Here is an 18,103-nt window from a genome sequence, read left to right as displayed (position 1 = left end):
TAAATTTCGAGGATAATAGCTGAATTAAAATGCATCAAGACACAATATTGTTCCCTATATTACATATTAATTGAGTTTTGGATATTTTTCTATGAAAATTACTTTTTCGACATTTTCATACTCTGACCTTTCATGCGCATAAACTGCGCAAAAATAATTCTAGCAATGAATTGTTAAAAATAACAACCGAGTAATCAAGCACTGTAAATAATTTTTATAGAAAATATGTTCGTTCATACAATGAAAGGATTGAAACAAACAGGATGTCACGAACAATTAAATCGATAAACACAAATTGCGTAGTGATTATCGTGGTAAAAACGAGATTTCTGCGTTTCTCAGTTAGATTCCCAAAACGTGTTCGTGTTCGGTTAAGCCACTCCATAAATTGCAAATTCTGATTGGAATTTACGAGTGGCACGCACCACAGTCTTTCAGAACGAAAACTACACGATCCAAACAGGAGCTCCAAGTCCTCTGATCAAGATTTATGGTTATGATAAAAAAAGAAAGGAAATAGTAGCAAAGTCTGCAATAGTTCTTATTATCGTGGCTTGCTATACTATTCTCACTTTGTAAATCCAAATTTACACAGACAAAAAGGTGAAAATATGTTTGAAAATTATTTATTCCACTATTAAAGGAATTTGATAGAGTTTTAAATGTGAAAACAATATTATACTCAAATATTTTACGATCAAAATTATATTAAATACATCGATACATTGAGGAGCGATAAGCGAATCATTTAATTAAATGTTGGACTTTTGAAAGTACGAAGTATGTATTTGGAATGAAATATGCAAATGTAGAATTGAATGATGCTGTCGAGTCTGAAATACCATTAAAATTGCGTTAATCGGAAATGGAACTCATTTTATTTACAGACAAGTCTATCTAGTGACGGTGCGGTTTCATGGTCATCATGCTGCCATATTCACAAAGCAGAAACGCTAAACTGCTCTTCTACAAATATTAATAGAAATCAAGTTAAATTGAGATAGGCATAACTATTACATATATTGCAATAGACACAACAAAGGCCACATTTTCGATACTAATGAATATACAATATATACTGTTTCTAACATTTAAACATTTATGTCATTTATATTCATACCTATGGTAAATTAAATCCCTACGTCATTCATATCTTTTATCGTCCATGTAAAATTATTTTAAAATGTTTAACGAATGTAAAAGTGTCTGGAGACTCGAGATGTGTAATCTCTTCCTGGCCGAAGAGCCTATAAATACCATTCCATTCGACTCAGCTGTAAAGCAAAGTACAGTACTACAGGGGCTGTAATTGTGTAGTAAATAGAAAGGCTCGCGAAAACTCATAAGGTTGAAAAGAAGCAACGTTTTATTGTCGACAAAGTTAAATTACGACCGATGTTATAACATTTTTGTCGTAGAGGTTACAACTGTTTCGTACTGCTGCTAAATTTTGCAATTTTGTCTCTACGTATTGTTCATATAGCTACTGCGAATCAATGTGTTGCATCTATATTGAACAAATTCATAGCTCTTTTTCCCGTCCTTTTTCGAACAGTTAACTGCGATATTGGTGTTACTAACAATCAAATGGCAATTTATATGCACCTGTTATTTCCAAGGCACGTGCAGATAATAGAGCAAACGAAAATTCAAAACTGTATGCAGTTTTTTTAGTTTTGTTAGGTAGAATATAGGATGGGTGATTTTATTTTCAATTATCCAACAGTCTATACCTAAGAAAAAAAGAAAAAAGTGGTATAACGTGCAATATAAGTATAAAATTATTCATCAATTAATAAGCAAGTAAATAGAATTATTCTATCCTTCAGTCGTTGAGTTAGAAGTTTTCATCGGGCCAAAATCGAATTTTATTTGGAAAGGTAGCCGTCACCAGGACTTAAGTACACTTTACAAGTAAACATGCACACACATGCGCATGACAAATATTTTAAGAGTACGTACATACTCGTGTTGTGCTAAATGCAAGCCTCGATGGTGCTAAAGGACGCATAGAAAATTTGTAAATACGCGAGAATTTTAAAGAGAATTTTTTCGCGCTAAAAAATTCACGGGAACAACTTGTTTCTCCTGATTAAAATCTATAGAACGTTTAATCGCTCTCCTTTGCGCCTGTCGTGTCGGTGGTTATTATTCCAACGAGCAGTTCGCTCGCGTTGGATATTTCCCTCTGGATGATCCGCAAAGAATATCGTCTCAGCGAGTACGAAGTGAGACTCTTCAAGACTTTCAGATGGCACGACACGATACAAGCAGACGCGCATCCGCGTGTATTCGCAGTTTGCATACGTGAGAACGAACCACGGTCGCGTATAAATGTGAGCAATATTCCACGTGAATACACAATGTTGGCATTATCCGCTGGCACTCGTGTTCGTAGTCAGATAAATACAACGGGGACGGCGTTAAGTCAACATCGCGTGGTTACCTGGACGCCGAAGAAAGGAAAATGCTAGTGAAGACGAGGGATTGTCCGCTCCAAAGCTCTTAAAGCTCCGGACGTCATCGAATTACGCCGGATTTTCGAGGGTCACGATATTGTACCCGACTCTTCGGAGCTCCATGCAAATTTTCTCTACACCCTCTGTATCATTTTATCGTTGAATATCGTTCAACGAATTCGCACGAGGGTAGCGAATACTCCTTTATGGTAAATTACGTAATTACGAGTTGCATAACAAGCTGTACACGATCAAACAATGAATGCCATTTGTGTTATGTAACGATGATATAATAAAGATATCATATAGAATATAGTGTTCGTTAGTTTATGCAGACTGTTATTTACCAGACTGGTATTTAAATGTCGTCACCAAGTTTAAACAATTTGTTAAGTCTAAATTTGTAATCTATCGTAACGACCTATCGGTAGAAATGGTTGCGCACGACAAATGTATGTACGACAGGATATAGATAATATTAATGATCGATCTTGGTAATCCTTCTTCTAACGTCTGAGAGATTAATTAATCACGTAACCCGACAAATCCTCTATGCGAGATCATGCTGATAGCCGCTCAAAGTTGGCTGAAATTCCGTTGTGTAATTTCCCGGATGATTTCCCTATGGAATGCACAGTAAACCATAAAACTTTGTATCGGCCATAATATTGGACGGTTTATAGTCGAACGAATGGTATCGACCTGGCATTTTTCAATCAAGTCCTTCCGAACAATCGTATATTGGCTATTTCGATCATTGTCTTCGACTATTATAACTTGCTCATTGTCTACCACACGAAATTGTACGTTTGACGTGTATATGAGCACAAGATTTAAAGTACAAGGACCATCGGGAGAGTAAAATTATCAAAATTAAATGCGAAATCTAGCGAAGTTTCATTTATTTTATTACACAGAATATTGTGACAATGTCTTTGATGTGGAATTCTACTGATGTTACATTATGTCACATGTACGTAGATGACATAGGTCTTTCTACGATGCGCCGAGTATCAGCGTTGAGGATAGGATGCATACATAATTCGCATTTTCGATGCTTGAAGGAGTGAGGCAGAGAAGGAAGAGGAAGAAGCGGAAGCACTTCGACAACCACGGAAAAGCCGCAGGAGTAGATTTTCAATTATTCTAGAAAAGATGCATACCAGAGTATTCGAGCCAAGAAATTAGATATAAAATCAAGTTTAGAACGTTTGCAAATTCCACATACTTTTCTTTCTTCTGTAAGAAAAATCGCGAAGAACCTATGGCGATAATCTAAAATAATGACGATTCTTGACGAATAGATCAAAGCATTTCCGTTAAAGGAGATAAAATACATTTTATCGTATCGCACCGTGAAACGTCGTTCGTTCGATTTCGTCTTTCTTCCTAGCAGTTATATCCAAAGAAGCATTGCGTCTCGTTCGTTCGTAGACTAGAAAATCACTGTATTAAATTACGTTGCCAAGGTAACGCCAATAAATGTGATAGTTCTTTTGTTGCGTAGTTTCGTGTAAATGAAAAATCTTGGCGATATAATCACGTGCGAAAATGAATTCCAATTGCGTATGTGTGTAATATATCCAATAGTGTAATAGATTTCATGCCTGTGCTGTCAAGACGTCAAGATCACGATATTTTTTTTTTTTTTTTTATTACATAATATAAAACTATGCAGACGTTGCTTTGTCTGGATGATACGCATGACGATAAATTTGGGAAAATGGATTGATACTCTGATATGTTTAAGGCAACCTATCGAATATAATTTAAGGAAGAGTATATCGTATCATGTATGGATTAGCACGTTTCGCGGGATAGGTTTCTCGGTGACAGCGGCGAACCGCGCTGTTAGCATCCCAATGTATCGCTCGATGCGAGAACCATTTGCAAGCGAGTACGAGCTGTCGAGATACAAACGAACAAGCTTAAAATGGACGGCTCGTATGTACGCAGTTGTTTTAGCTGGTGATATCTACCGTGAACTTTGTGCACGTCGATTTAGTTTCCCTGGTGCCTTCGACGACACCTGCGGGAAACTGATACCCCAAGCGGAGACTTTATAGGAAACTTATGCGGACTTATAAGAAGATATACGGTTAAGAGCTAGTTACCAACTGGATACCTTGCCTGAAGCTAGTTATTAACTATTGCGGAATTACTCTAGTAGATATATATTATGCGGTTAGAGGAAGATTTGATCTAAATGTGTTTCGTTTATTTCATTAGGTAATTAGTTGTTAAACATAGAATAATGAAATAATATATTTAAGTGACATGTCCAATAATAATGTTACAAATTTATAAAATCGGTTTATTGTTAAAAATATTGACAAGGAATGAGAAATTTATTAAACTTTGCAGTGCAAAAGAACGATTTATCATGAAGCATTATGAAACGAATATTATATGGACTCAAGACAGAAATTTGATTTTAACGTGTTTTCTTTATTTTATTGGAAAATTAACAAACAGTATGTAGTAATGAAATTGCACATTTTAGCCAGGTTAATATGTCCAATAGCGTTGTCACGAATTTATCAGATCTCACTTTATCGTTAAAAAGTTTCGATAAGGAACGAACATTTCATCATGAATTGCGTCATTTCAATACAATATGGAACAATTTATTGTTTCAATTTAAATGCTACGCCGAGGAAAAATTTATTTTCCTTTCTGGCGTCGACACAGTTTTTAAATGTCTGATAATGGGCGGCAGATATTAAACTGACTTATACGGTATACAGACACAGAGGAGGAATATTTCGAATAGAGAGAGACGCTTTTAAATTTTGCAATAACTCTCGTTCCGCATGACTTCAAATGAGATGCAACAGAAGTTTGTAATGTCATCGAATTGTTGATAGAACTTGTGAGAGGAACCGAAACCGCCATATCGCTGACTAAACGTATGCCAGCCGAGTACTGTAAATGTGTTCCGAAACTTTCAACATTGGTACATCTCTGTTGCAGTCGAACGACTCGTTACATTCGTGCCATTGCGTTTCTCAGATAGTACGTCCACTTGCAAAATCTTCCATGGTAGTATCCCGTGTTCGTATATTGATAAAATTGGAATCAATGAAAGGATCTAGGGAAGAAAATAGGGAAAATTTTAAACTTTCAGATGTTCTACCAAGAAATAACAGAAAGGTTATAAGATTCGTAAACTTCTGTTGGGATGAGAAACAATCTGTATGCTTGCCATAGCGATAGATTAAAGAAGAAGAGAAAAGAGATGGAAACGATTGAAACGAAAGTTTCAATGGAAGGCGTGGTATTTCATGTGGGATACGAAACAATGTAGTCAAAACTCAAGAAAACAACCAACCGCTATTAAGTTTCCAAATTAGATAGCGCAAAGGGGGACGTAAATGAAATTACGTACGATAGTAAATGATGTCATCAAGACGAAAGATTAAATTGAGTCGTACAGATACGTAGACATTATCGATATCTAATGTTCCTTATGTTTCCGTTCGTAACCAGCAACAGGGCTTTTTATCCCTGAACATCGTGTCGTGCAATATCCGATATGAGAGCCCATCGGCACTATCGGGATATCGTAAATCAATTTTCTTCGTCGCGTCGTACATTTCTTCTCTGCACCCCCTCTCCTATCGCGATGCTGTCATAAGTTTAGCTTCGTTAAACCGGGAATTGGCAGGTCGTTTGACGCTTTATAAATGAAATTAAAAATAAAAACAAAATTACCACGTACCTACCACGCTGCCACTCTCCCTCTTGAAGAATATATTTAGAGAAAACCATGCATTATGGGATCTGACGGAACGTTATATTTTTGTAAGTCATTCACAAGCTTCCGAAGGTTCGTTATTTTCTTATTACGTAACAACTTTCGGTATAAAATTAGAATGAATTTTATGAAGAGATTTTAATCAAACTTGTGGGAATTGTAATAATCAAACTGAACATTAAGACTAAATTTTGTCTGAAAAATTTATTTGTTAAGTGATTAAGCGTTCAAAGCTTAATATTTAAAACAAAAGTAAAATCTAACTGACTGGAATAACGGTCAAATTCTTTTGAGAATTAATAAGCGAATCCTCTTTAGTATTCCACAAACGTGTACCGCTAGGAGCGAGTTTTGCTTACCACTGCATACGATTATTTGATACTAAGTATAGGTGTTATATTCAGCATGCAACGTAAAGCTCTAGGCGAAGATAATGAGTACCGAAATTATTGCAAGTAATCGCGGAAGAAAATTGTTTCTGTCGTAATACGTACACGTCGTGCATGTAATTATATGAACGTCGAAGCTCGCGAGGCATTCAAAATGAGAAAAGCTCAGAGATGCCGAGAATGCAAGCGTTTATAGACAGCTCTTAACAGCTCTAAAAATATATGAACGTATATAAGCAACTACAGTATTGCATCTTAGTCTTATATTTCTATAAAAAATAATATTTTCACGTTAAAAGAGAAAGACGAATATTAATAGCGAAATTTATAAAAGTTTGTATGATCGCGTGATATCTAGATTCCATCGATCTGGTGAAATCATAATGGACGGTTCTTTCATCGGTATCCAACGCAATTTTTATTATAAGTACCGCGTGACCTCATTACTAGTCGGAAATTTAATGGAAACACGAAATAAATGTAAAATTACGGAATTAATGATGCGATTCTATTTAAATGCATTATGGGGACAAAGAGCACAAGTTTTTACGCAATTATAGGAAATGTGCTTTAATGTTTCCAAAGAACCGGCCGTTTCCATAAAGCTCGAGAATACAAAAAGTAATAAACACAAAACGGCGATATTAAATGAATGCAAATAGCACGTTTCACGCCTGTTTCACACGGAAAAACTACATCGAAGAAGAAAGGACAAAGGCGAACATTCAATTCATTCAACGAGTGAAAGTGGGAAGGGAAGTTTCATAATTCTATGTTCTACAATACACCTTCACGGAACGACACGTAGTAGTATGACGATCCTATGTTGCGAGCTTTGTCTACAAGTTTGCACTGTTCGCGGTAACTTGAGACTCGCGGCGGCGAAGATTACCCAGTATAATTGAAATTGGTTATGTCTGGACTTATAAGGAATACTTGCTAAAGGTGATATTCTCCTAGTCAAACGTTTATGCGCATAATCGTCGAGTACCTAAGTGAAACGACGTTAACGTTTAACATTCACTGCATTACCGATAGAATTACTTTGATTTATATCACTTTTAGTATAATTCCATTCAAATGCGCCGATTATATTATTTAACGGTCAAGGAAGATATTAAATGCAAAATTAACTATCATAAATCTATAAATACGAGTGACGAAAGAATTTCTTAGAACTCGTTAATGTCTCAATGTCACACAGCCAGACGAAAGTAATAAATACACGGAACGATGTTATAATATTGTAATACGGCCATTTAACGATAAATATATCGATGGTTCATATAATGCTTTAATATAATCGTTGGAAATTGTAATGGTTCAAAAAAATTGTTGACAGGTAATCCGAATATAAATAAAATATTGTTGATCTCCTTTGATGAGAAGCATTCTGACATCGAAAAGAAACAATTTGCGGTAGCGCAGCGGTTGAATCGTTAAATCGAAAAAGCAGAATCTCTCTTAGAATGAACGAATTATACATCCTTGCAATTCGCAAAAGCGAAAGAATAAGAATGATCACTATGGCACACAATTCAAAAGGAATACGACACTCCTCAAGTTTTAATGTCCTTTCCTACTTTTTCCTTTTTTTTTCTTTTTTTTAGATAGATTATATTTCAGTACGAAGTATGCAATATTTATAAGCGACCAAAATCATTATCAGTGTTGAAAGGAGTAAGTACTTCATTCATTCTACAGCGTATATTGTAAACGTACACCACAATAACGGCGTCTCTAGAATTTTTCAAAGGAAAAAGGTAAGGGATAGTAACCCGCGGAATTGAAAGAGAAGCTTAAAAACCGGCTTTCTACTCACCCAGGAAGCATCGTCCAACGACGATAATTTTGTTTTCCCAACGTCGTTGACATCCTCCCATTCATTTTCGTGGAAAGTGGAAGGAATTGACGTGTAAAACGGAAAACTATGGTGCGCTCTAGTCTACACGCTTGAATGCAACTTTGAATATGAGTTGGAAACAATTGGTTCCTTTAATGAGATTACTCATAGACGTGTACGTGTACACACGTGAGTCAGATACGTTTGTGTGCACGATTCTTGCCCGCGCTACGCCAGTCGAACGAAACGTTATTAACCTGATTGGCAGCACAAAAATATTTCTAGCTCTCGGTTGATAGTCTGGTCATTGTACCCGAAGCTAATTAACTAAAAGTACAATAAAATCTCTCTAAAATACACCCTGTTAAACGTTCGATAATTATGGATGCGTTATATCGGAATTAAGTTAACGATCATAAATACATTTATGCGTGAAAACTTTTACTTTGCTTCGGGCTGTTGTATAAATTTATGTAAAACACAAGTTATATCGTGAATGAACGACTATCACGAGTAGACGATGCAGGTACTACAACATAATCTCTTCGTTGACGGTTTTGGATTAAATTGGTAAAAGCTTGCCTTGTTTAATACAGCACGTTCTAAACATAACAAGATATCGCTGAAGTTATTATAAGTAATATAGTTGCTTTCGTAATGTTTTAATGCGATTCTTAATTAGACTTGTTTCGTGACTTTTCTTCGTGATAGATACGAGAAACTAACCCATGACTTTTGAAACTGACACATACCTTAAATGTATATCATGTTCAAATAGAGAAGACTGAAAATGTAAAACGTACTTCAAAGGCTAGAATTATGAAACGGAGAGTTTTATACATATATCGAGTTTTACGTCATTAACTTTGAATTTAATTATAGTGTAACAAAGCGTCACCCGGAAAAGTTTCATAAAATTCGTGTATCAAACGTTAAAATTCTTTTACGGCATTGAATATGACTATTTAAATTACATATCGTTATTTTTAATTAGACGAATGAAAATATTACTAAGAAAAGTTTTATACACGGGCGAACTAGACGAATTTAATGACGCATAGAAATAATGAGACACAGCGTAGCCTTGCAAAATGGTACGGCTTATAATTTTCTGCAGAAGACCTAGAACGACTAACTTCACGAATATTTACATGATAATAGTTGCTATTCATGTATCAAGTTCCTTCGAAAGCTAGTTTAGCACAGACTTTCCATAAAATTCAACATTATTGCACGGCGCTTTATTGATTTTAATTAACATACACTGCACTGACATTCTAATACTATGTACAAATACGAATAATCCTTCCATTATTTGGATCAGATGTTCGAGATGCATAATAATAATCGTGTGTAATGACTACTATGCAAAATTATCTAGTAGTATCTGCATCTTCTCTCAATTATCGCGATACAATTGTAGATCAAATCGATTCACGTTATCTGCAAACAGCTTTTCCTGTCGTAGATCGTTTATAATGGAAGCTCGTGTTCGTATGCATCACTTAGCCTTGTGATAAAAGTATTAAAGACTCAAGGAATTTAACGTGCATACATCGCACAAGGAATAACTGGTAAATTTAGGTATTTTGACTCTTACCCTGGGTTTGATCGTGTAAATTATTTAACACTGTATCGCGAACACGATTGTCCAACGATGGAAACGTGTTTACCAAACGAAAGATGAGCAAGTAAAGCCACAGGGATAAGTATTTGTTTCCCGGGTGCGCGATGTTTGTCCTAATACTTCGCGTTGCTTGATAAAAACACGTTTTCACGGTGCAACACGCAAATTCGATCGTGATAAATACAGAATAACAGAGGAAAACACAGTTTGCCGGACGTAAACAATTTCGGAAAATAAATCGTTTGTTGTGTTGCTTTTGTTCTCGTCCTACGTTTTATTGCCAACTAAATTGTTGTTGCCTTTATAATTACCATCGCTGGCTATAGAGTCATTAAGTTTATTAGCTGGTAGCATTGTCCAACAGCCTGGTAAAGCACCTCGTGTACGTTGCGAAAATAAGGGCAGGATTGTAGCAAACAACGCGCGGTAAATTCTTCGGAATAAGATTTCTAAATCCGACATTCCACAGATCAAACAGAACGAGTATAAGTAGCAAAACAAAGTAGCAAAATAATAAATAATTATTAATCTTGTTTTCTTTATCAAAGGCGATCGATGATATATTATTCGTTGCAATTGCAGCATTACTTACGATACAGATCGTATGTAATGCATTTAGTGGTTAAAATATTCATTAATAAAAACGTAGAAACACAATGCGCTTCTTCAGTATGAAAGTGAAGTAAGGAAGTAAGTTGTATTCATTCATACCACGAATGAGTAACACTTTTTACAACATTTAGTATCCCGGTCTAAAATGAAAGGGTGGAAAGGGGAATAAATCCGTTGGTTAATAGATAACCAGGTCGTCGCCCTCGAGAGGTCGACAAGGCTTTTGGCAAAGAACGAGGAAAGAAGAAACGAAGGTGGGGATTCGTCTTTCCGAGGTGCCTATGTCTAGCAGAGAAGCTGTGCAACGTGTGCAACGTGTTATAAAAAAAGTAGAACGAGGTCAAGGCGGTCCGCCTTTCCTTTTTTTGACTGGAAGGAAATTGCTTTTAGCTAGAACAACTTTATCGTTATTGTTGTTATTGTTGTTGAAGAATTACGAGCGCCCAATTTTATAATTTATCGCAATTTCGAGTTCTGCACGAATAGGAACAAGTTATCCTATATTGTATGATGTATGGTCATCGCTGTTATCGTTTTCGTTGATAGAAAAAGTCGCAATGTAATTTCAACTTGTAATTACAATTTGTAATTTCTAATTGTAATTCTATACTTGTGTATAACGTGTAATATGAATTGCAACTGTTATCATTATATCGTAAAAGGAGACAACTTTCTTTGAAAAAAATAAAAGTTTAAAGGTTTAACACTCGTTCGTGAATGTTTCTGAACAACTTACCTCACACGCTTCACGTTCTTTCCGCATTCGCCAATTCCGTGTTTGAACATTGTCCATTTCTTCGAAATCTTGGAGTATTGTCGGGGACTCTGAATTTCACACAATTCCATTAAGACCGAAGATAACGCGTCTTAAATGTAACAACGCGACGAGTATTTCGCACCATCCATTCTTCACAATTTTCGTTGATCAAGAATGGGTATGGCAAAATTTCATTGAAATTTTTTCCTCTTTTCACGATGCACATTTCGAACACAGTCTTTCATTTAATTTGCATACAAATATTTATATATGTATATTCTTGTGAAAGCGACGGGTGTTTATTTTGAAAAACGTGATTCACTCACGCGCAAAGAATCGACGTCTCTTTAAATTCGTCATCGAAGTATTGGTTATCGAACAACGTGTGCAACTGATGTACAAGAAGTTGAAAGGACGAATGCCTCTTTTCGTCGTCCTCGAAAATATCTCGCTCCTCTTCTGGATCCTCTTTATCAACGGCAAAACGTCCATTGTAAATGATTATTGCTACGATGGTTAACGAGAATCGATCTCGACCTTTATTGTTGGCGTGAGAAGTTAAGCGCTTGAAACTCGAGGCTCGAAGACTCTTGATCACGAAATTTCATTTACATACGCACAGCGTACGGGCACAGAAAAATGACCAACGCCTCGTTACCAAAAAACACGCCTCAGCAACGAGATTTTTCTATTAAACTCGAACATACATCGTCGTCCGAATTTTCATTGTTGCTCTCTTTTAACGTCACACAGAAATCGCGGATTAGTCCGACACAATCTTTTTCCGCTTTGAATGCGCGCCCTAAAAAGTGCAAAATGAAAAGCTGCTCTTTATTGCTCTGTGGGGGGCTCTCACTCGTTGTCACGGGATCACGAACGCTTGTGTTACACGAATTTAACTCTTTTCTTGTTTTCCGAATTCTTTTTATATTTCATTGTTCATGTTCCTTTTGGTAATACCCTCGCTGAACATCCTTGTCAACTTACAAAATATGTTCGACCGCTAATCCATCTTAACATTGAAAAGTATGCAATTTTCTGCATCGTCCCGTCGACAGCAATCACCCTACCTTCAAGTAACAGGACAAATAAGGCGGAAGTTATAAATTCCTTAAAAAAAGAAAAGAACTGCGATTTCTTTTTCATAGTCAAAAGATCGGCTGAAACGAAATAAAATGTTTCGAAGAAGCAATATATACATATTACGTATACAGAAAGAGAGAAAATATATAATCTTCCACATTCAGGAAATGCTGCGAGGTTTTCAAAGCTCGGTCATTAAACAAGTTGTTCCAATCTAACGCTTTTGCAGGGTATAGGAGAAAAGACGAGAGTGAATACGCGAGCCCGTTTAAAAAAAGACAGTGAATTTTCCGTCAAGGCTTTTCCACTTCGTCAAGCACACATTTTTCTTCCGCGTCTTTCAGCCGCCCTTCGCGGCAAATCGCTGGCTCGATTTATACATTTCCCTAACCCTGTGTAGCTTGCATTGAAAATTTGTATATCGATGACACGAAGGTATCAACGGAGAAGCGCAAAATACGCGACAGACGAGGAGGAAATAATAAGATCTAAGCGAACACCTGATACGGGATGAAGCATAATTACGCTTCTTTCGACGGACTCTTTTTCTTTTTTAATAAGAAAGATAGGGGGAAAAATAGGTGTATTTCTCGTAGAAATCGATATCATTCGCTTTATGCTTTTGTTCGCGACGCGAAGAATTTACGACAAAAGTTGTGTCGTATTGCTGCAACAAATATGAAACACCTCGCCATATGTTTTTGCGAAAATCATACCGGTCGAGACGGCACCGCTGTTTTGTAATTTATCTCGATATCCGCCATACCGTTTTATCAGAATGACTAGTGCTTTCCGATAACAAGGTATCGACCCCAGGAAAACCAACGAAAAATTTCCCGTTCTTGACTGTCACGTTTTTCCAGCTCCAATTTTTCAATTCCACCATTATTTCGCATTAGAACACTTGGTTTCCCACTAAACTCTACGAAACACGAGAGGATAACAGTCATTCCTTGGAACCTTATATATTTATTTCTGTAACCAACAAAGACACAGATTACGAAGAATCTCAGTAAAAACACGGTGTCTTTTTTGTAGATCATAACAGAGCGTATTAAAAAGGGACGCTCGGAACAGAAATAGGGGATTTTTATGGTGCTTTCAACGTCGTTCATCATATGTATTTAATATGTATCTTATAATGATGGAAAAGCGCACGTTAAAAAAAAACCGAAGAAAATGAAATTGAGTTTTCAACAAAAATGAAATCTCATCAATTTGCATAGTTAATCAACTTATCCGAGGAAGATACAGGAAATACGTAAGAGTTATCGATCAAAATAAACTTAAAACTTGATATTCTTCGACGGAGTAACTTACGTTGAACACCAAACTCGATGAAGTGGTTTTCTAAACATATAGTATACGCTAAGAGATGCAAAAAGATGAGTTTCCAGTTATAAATATACTTCAAACGTAAATTAGTTTACATACACGTTTTATTAAAATCATACCCTCTGTTCTTGATGATTTATACAACTAGCTTTATGTGATAGTTTACAGCTACTATCCGTTCGGACAAGGAATAATATCCGGATTTGTGTCGTGAGCAAAATGAAATTTATTTTATCGATTTATCGCGTCTCGATATTTTTTCTCCAAAATATGGGTCGCATAGATAAGACTATGTTTTGCATGGCGATCGCTATACCAGAAACTCTACACCACGATCCGACCACAAACTATTCGAAACATTCCAACCAATCACGAGGAAACAAAGAGAAAGATATATCGTAAATTCGAGACAGTTCATTCGCGTAACGTAACCGGAAGCGACAACCAATGATGAAAATATGCGAAGAATGAAAAAAATTTATCGTAACCACTTTCGTGGTGAAGATAATTTGCGAAATATGAGACGAAGAAAACACGATGGAGTATAGGAGGAAGAAAATTTCTGAAGAAAGTGAAAGTGAAAGCGTTACAGGACGATAAAATACAGAAGCAACGTCGTCTTCAAATTATTCAAATTGTGCATCCGACGTAATTAAATAAATTATTGAGACATTAAATTAACAGTTAACGCGAAAATTACCTATAGAAATAAAATCGTCGCAGGGCGCCTTCGAAATATTTGAAATTCTGACGCTTCTCGTTGGGCACGTAACCGATAACAAGTGAATTAAGATCTGCGTGCTAATTACCACTACTCTATCGAATTAATTTAGTGATCAAAGAGGTGTCTCGTTTGTATCGGCACACCAAATGTCGACCTTTCATAGCCGACTCAAAGGGAATAATTTGCGCAGATTGTTATAGGATTGTTGGAAAATCACCACGGCTGTCTGCGAATAAATTAGAAGTAAAAAAAATAAAATGTGCAAATGACAAGTAGATCGTTATATAAATCGTCAAGGACAGAGGGCATGATTTTAACGAAACGTACACGGTTCGAAATAAGACTGAATGACAATGAAGTTTCGTGCATTTTACAGCTAAATAGTTAAGTAAGAATGGAAAAATAATAATTGTGTAGAACTTACAACTCGTAATGTCTTTAACCATTCATTCTTACGTTAGGCTGTACACAGGGATACGCTGGAGTAGACTCGACGAGAGTAGAGGATTGCTCTTGAGGCAGAGAAGTGACACAGAGTAAAAGAATGATGGAAGAAGGGGAGAACATAAAAGAGAATTTTTCAGTGTTATGCATGTCGGAATGCATTGTTATAAGCCACTGCACTGATTAATACTACTCGTGCAGCCCGAGAGGGAAATCACGATAGAACGTACAATAGAATTTTCAATTAAATGTGGACTGAAAATGATCAATTTGACGATTACTTAGATAATGATATTCGGGACAAGAATAAAGTATACATTCGGGATAGTTAAATTGAAATGTCTCGGTAGTTTTTATTTACTTACACATAATGCGTGGTACTAAGAATTAGGCAAACAATGGTGTAAGAAGGAAACGTGATCTTATTTCAACGATAACGCGTCACTGTGTACGTTTATACAGAGATTTAGCTCCAATGCGACAAATTGGGAACTATAAATAAAGCTGTATACGTATATCCATAGAAATTGAAGTACCGCAAAAACCGCATTCGGTCTAGTTGGAACGCTACTAATGACTTCAGTGTTGTATACTGTGTGGCGTTGTTGAAAATATCGCGTAAAATTCTCGTTGTAAATGTCACGGTACGAATTAGAAGCTATATACGTAATTTTTCTAACGAGATCCGCATGATACGCGAACAAGACTGCGTATAATGCTTGTAGAATGCGAAACAACGGTAAAAAATGAAATTATTCTTTTAACATCTTCTAACTGAAATGCTTCGAAATAAAGTCTCAAGACGTGTTCATTATTCAAGCAGACGGAGCGAGGGAAAAAAAGTAAAACGCTTAAGCCAGCAACGAAGTCAGACCAGACTAGGAAGGAAGCAAGGTGCACGAGGTCATTGTCCTCAAAAAGGCGCGTAGCGGTAGCGTCATATTTCTACGAGAACCTCTGACACGGTGCGGGGATGGAGAATCCTGGTGAATAGCGAAACGTTCTCTCCAAGAACCATACCGATTTCCAACGTACAGTTATCACATACTGATCCATTAATACGTGTACGCAGATCGATAAATTTGGCTCCCGGGTGACATTTACCGTTCACTCGAACATTTATCATCCATGCTCGGATGTACACGAGAAGAGGATACGAAGGAACGGAGGTAACGTCCCTGAGCATTGAAACGCCGTGTCGGACCGGTGCGCTGTGTCACGCGTCACAACATTGCGTTTGTCGTCGGCTCACACGCGATCCGTACGCAGCAGGGAGACAGGCAACGATGACGAAAGAACTAAAGAAACGTCATACCGCGTTGGATCGCGTTACGTCGTGTCACGTCACGTCACTAACATTACATTTCTATCACACACCCACTACACGTCCGGTAAACGAGCACTATAGCCGATGTACGGCTTCTCTGTGTTCGTTTGCCTGCGGACTGGAGCGTGCCCCAAAGAAAAAAAGCAGTTCGAATCGCGGCACGTTCTTCCAGGGCCGTACGACTGTTCGAGGGTAAGAGGTGTCAGAAGGGGGTGCTCGACGGAAGGGGTAGAGAACGCGTGAGGTCCGCGTGTGTCTTTTGGGCTGCCGGTCCCAACGTTGACTGCACCATCGGTCTCTATCGCGCTACTCGCAACCACCACCACTACCACTACCTCCACCACCACCACTACTACCACTACCGCCGCCACCACAGCTACCGTCGCCGCCGTCGACGACGACGCCGTCGGTTGGCGTTGGCTATCGATTTTTCCGCGCAGCCTCCGCGGCCGGAGCATACAGACCGTCGACGTCTACTGGATAGTTCTAACATCGTTGCTTGCTACTTTAACCCCTTCTGATTCTCACCTGCCCACCTGTTTTTCTTTCAGCTTTTCTTTTTATTCCTTCACCAGCCAGTCTTTTTTCCACCAAGAAAAATGGACGAAGTTTCCCCAATAACGGTGCCTATGCGGCCTCTCTTTCTTGACTATCGGGCCCATTGATTTAGTAATCTATTGTCATCGGTCGCTTTTGACTTTTTTACATGGAACTCTCGTACCTTTTCTCTTCCCTTTTGTTCTACTTCACTTAATTACAGCTTAAGCGAACTATTTCGCTTTATTTTACTTGCTTTTTTCCAGCTATAATCTTCACCATTGCGAATATCAGCGATCGTTAGATAGCACTATCAGGATTGTCGTTACCATTTTTGTTTGCCCCGTTTCTTTGTCCCACTTAAGATGTAATATTCTGCTGTAAAATAGGACGAAAATTGCTTTTCAAATTCCTTTATGTGTTCTCCAACTCTTTTATTGATCGCATTTCTGTTGATCTTTCTTCCATGGCCTGGTTACTGCGGAACCCGGGATCTCCTAGCGACTTTATGAAGGGGTTACATTCTTTTGTTTGCAATAAACGGCGAATATGCTTTCAGTCATCCAAGGTCTTAAATATGTTCCGCATTCGACTTATTAATTACCTAGCTGCGGGTTTGTCAATGCAAAACAAAATATCCTCAGTTTTTTGCCACAGTACGTCATCGGGGTATCTTTTATGGATAAAATTCATTCCGCCTTTTTATCGCTTTTCTTATATTAAAAAATTTTCAAACGTTCCTAATTCTGCTCTATAGACGAAGTCAACCTAGCAACAATGAGTTCAGTGGAAAATGAGAGACCTTTCTTCAGAAAAACGTGGCTCAAAGGAAAACATTCTTATCCAAAAGGAAGAAGCGGCCCTGCGATAGAATGCACGATTTCGTGGGAAGATTTCAGGAAAAAACGTGAGAGATGAAGTCTTCCACTTTCATATTATACGATCTTTTATTCGTTTTCCTATCCCCTCGTTTGTCAGTGACTTTTACAAAGCTAGCAATGGCCAATAGTCGGCATTCTCGCTAACGAACGAACCAGGAATCTACATCGACCCCTGGAAGATGTTTGCGTTCGTTAGATGGAACCGATGCATAAGATAAGACTGAACGAATCTCTTAATTGTAAAACGATCGACGCAAATAGAAAAACCCGAGCATGAGCTCAAATATGCGTGACACGCCCTTTTCAAGTGTGACATTTTATATTAAGG

At 37.4% G+C, this 18,103-nt stretch overlaps 1 protein-coding gene across 4 annotated transcripts in view; it reads right to left on the bottom strand.

Annotated features, from left to right (window-relative positions):
• Positions 1–18,103, bottom strand: part of RhoGEF3 (Rho guanine nucleotide exchange factor 3) — a 132,942-nt gene that overhangs the window by 95,094 nt on the left and 19,745 nt on the right. Inside the window, exons 1-2 of one of the 4 annotated variants that reach the window (XM_069122813.1) lie at positions 16,135–16,643; positions 11,424–12,246 (exon numbers count right to left, since the gene is read on the bottom strand). The exons of 2 other annotated variants lie outside the window; for them this stretch is intronic. The gene's annotated coding sequence lies outside the window, so the exon portion shown is untranslated. Of the gene's footprint in view, positions 1–11,423; positions 12,615–16,134; positions 16,644–18,103 lie in introns of those variants that run through there. One more of the 4 variants, XM_069122815.1, reaches the window with a different exon arrangement.

Source organism: Bombus flavifrons, chromosome 11, assembly GCF_040668555.2.
Source record: "Bombus flavifrons isolate JBK064 chromosome 11, iyBomFlav1_principal, whole genome shotgun sequence".
In the NCBI taxonomy this organism is placed as follows: Eukaryota; Metazoa; Arthropoda; class Insecta; order Hymenoptera; family Apidae; genus Bombus; species Bombus flavifrons.
Note: the sequence above shows the minus strand (reverse complement) of the source record. Positions and strands in the feature narration are given on the sequence as shown.